Source organism: Cupressus sempervirens, chromosome 1 (assembly GCF_028749045.1).
Source record: "Cupressus sempervirens isolate cs-2001-9-10 chromosome 1, ASM2874904v1, whole genome shotgun sequence".
Classification (NCBI taxonomy): Eukaryota; Viridiplantae; Streptophyta; class Pinopsida; order Cupressales; family Cupressaceae; genus Cupressus; species Cupressus sempervirens.
The window spans coordinates 339,127,278-339,130,467 of NC_143118.1; positions in this window are offsets into that span (position 1 = coordinate 339,127,278).

Sequence of the window (3,190 nt, forward strand, 5' to 3'; positions counted from 1 at the left end):
GTGTGTGTGTGTGTGTGTGTGTGTGTGTGTGTGTGTGCACAAACACATGTGTGCATGCATGTGTGTGTCTGTGTGTACACATGTAACACCCATCTAGGGAACCCAACAAAGCTTAAGGTATAATGTTACTAAGTTTGCTAAACAATATGTTTTTTAAAGATTAAAATAATCAAGAGATGTCAAAGTGGAAGCAATAAATCAAATACACATCACATACATACATAAACAATACAATAGCAATTACATCTCTCAAGGGTTCCATAACATTGAATCACACACATATGTTTTATTAAGTTTAAGATCGATAAATAAACAAAGTTCATGTCATAGAATACCCACATGTACAAATCACATGAAAGAATAAATAGGTACATAAGACGCCACATGGAATAACCAGAATGCATTCTCATCATTTGCACATGTCACAGGGTATGAAGTGCTAAAAGAATATACATCATGCTAAGATATAACATCTCGTAGGATCTCAAATAACCAAAGTATAAAATACTAGAATATGACCACTAAGAATAATCACAAGATAAGAAGAATACAACAATTGCACAAGGTGTAACCAATATCAGCATACAACTTGTTAAGATTAATAAGACAAAAAATAATAATTACATCCAAATATATCCAAATGAGAAAATAATAAAGTACATAAAAGAGAAAACAAGACACAAAGATTTAACATGGTTCACCCAATCCTTGGGCTACATCCACCAAACAATGAGTCCAATATTCTTATTATCTAGTGATTACAACCTAATTACAACTTTCAATCTCTTATAGCTCAATACCATCGTGAGAAGCTACAATCCCATCGTACATCATGAAATCCCTAACCATAAGCCATTTTTACATGTTTTTTTTCACTTACAAAATTAGGGCTAGAATAAGTTGTCTAATAGAAAAATATAACTTCTAACACCTTTTACAATAGTAAATTTATTTTTTCCTTCAGGGGCATTGCCCCTTGACCCATCCTTGTATCAAGAAAGGGAGTGCACTTGGGACCGCTAACCCGAGGACCCCTCAAGGGGTGCTACCCCTTGACCCCGCCTAAGGAACCCTGCCTAGGGCACTGCCCCAAGATCTTGCAAGGGCCATTTTTCCTTGACCCTTAGAGCATAGGGGCATTACCCCCAAGCCCCCATAGTAAAATCCAAGGGAAACTGTGTCGAATGAATTGGAGAAGAAATTAACCTTCGAGTCTGATTAGGATCCATTTAACAATGTAATTGTTGGATCTCAATGGTATAAGAATCGCTACCACCTAAACTCATGGAACCTAAATGGTCCACTCCCACTATGTCGAGGAGGTAGTCTCAAATCCCAAACAAATAACAATCCAAAAGTCATAACAAGAATTGAGGTCAAGGAATCCTGATAGCATTATATCTCAAAGGTACCCAAGTACAAAAATTAACATCTAATCCTAGAGGCAAAGAAAGACACGTAGGAAACCTAACATGCATATGGGAAAGTTTCATCACATGAGTCAACTCCAAGGTTATCCTAGTAGTTTCTCTAGACTTTGTCCCCCTAGTGACTCTATGTGGCATCAATGCCCTTTCTTATAGACAAGGAATGAGGCAAGGTCACAACCAAGCATCCTCTCTACTCCCATCCTAGCTTGTACTAGCACTTGAAGCATGATCGAGGTAACATACTAACTCTTTTTATTTCATTTTAACCCCATTAATGAAATTGTTATCACTTATTAAGACAACTTAGAATGAGTTATCCTAACAACCTCTTCAGGGCTCTGACACATAGATAACCTACCCTAAGCTCATAAGAGTACATCCAATAAAATCACAATAAGCACATCACTCCTCTACGAGTGACTGGAAATAACCAATAGATTACAGATCAAAAACCTCAAAGGTTACAAGAATCACAATATATGAGCTTGAATAGAAGAAGTGGATCTCAACACAAAAACACTTATAAAATCAATGCAGACATAAGTCATTGGAAAATAAAACTCACAACCCTAGCTCTAGTATATATTCCTAATTTGGCCAACTAAAAGGTTTCCCAAAACCCATCATCAAATAAAACATAACACAATAAAAGATGTTTAAAACACAAGTAATTTCAATCGCATAGGTTTTGATGTAATGTTAAAGTTTGTTATGAATCAAAGTTTGAAGTTTTTGTTCACATAAGTTACCAATTTCAATATAGTTTGCCAAGTTTAGTTTGGACCATAAAACAATTCCCAATTTCATAGTTTACAAGCATCCACATTTTCTTAATAAAGTATGTTTTTATTTAATCACAATAATAATAATTAGTGTTTACTCAAAATAATGATAATAACAGTTGAATTAGTAATATAGAATAAAACCATTTTATTTCTTTAACATATCTAATGCATATAAAAATAACCTATACTTAATATCATTTAACATTAAAATATAATTATAATAAAAATAATTAAATTTAACTAATCTAAATCTAATTTACAAAATACTAAATTTAATTAACATTAAATATTAATTAACATTTAAATATAATTCAAATTCTATTAAACAATAGGCAAGAGCCTACATCACATTAGTAAATTGTGAGCCTCTCATCGAGGAGGTCATGAGTTTGAATTTACTTGAGATTAACACATAACAATAATGATTAACCTAAACAATAATAATAAATAATCTAGGCTTTGGTCGATTACCTATATTTTTTTTTTAAAGTAAAACTAAATAAGAATTATATTAAACAAATTAAAATATTAATTTAAAAATACTAAAAAAACTAATAATAAATAAATATTTTCTGAAAAAATATTTATTTTTTAATCTAACATCACTAAATAAGGGGTGGCTGCCAAGTAGCCCGTGGGTGCTGCAAAGCAACCACACGTGTTGTTGAGTAGCTTGTGTGTTGCTTACAGTTGCACATGTTGCTTATAGTCATGGATGCAAGGAAGAAGGGGGGTGGGGAAGTGGTGGCCCCCACCCCCAACTTAAGCATATACTTTAAAAATAATTTTTCCTTTTTATAATTAAAAAACTAGTTTGCTCAATTTATTGTTAAAAATAACAATACCACCATAGTATTATTTAATTAATGTGTTGTGGGTATGTATGTGTATATTATAACCTTCCAATAATAAATCTATGGAGGAAAGATAATTAACCAATTGAAGTTATTCTATTATAAGTATTTTCTCATTTTT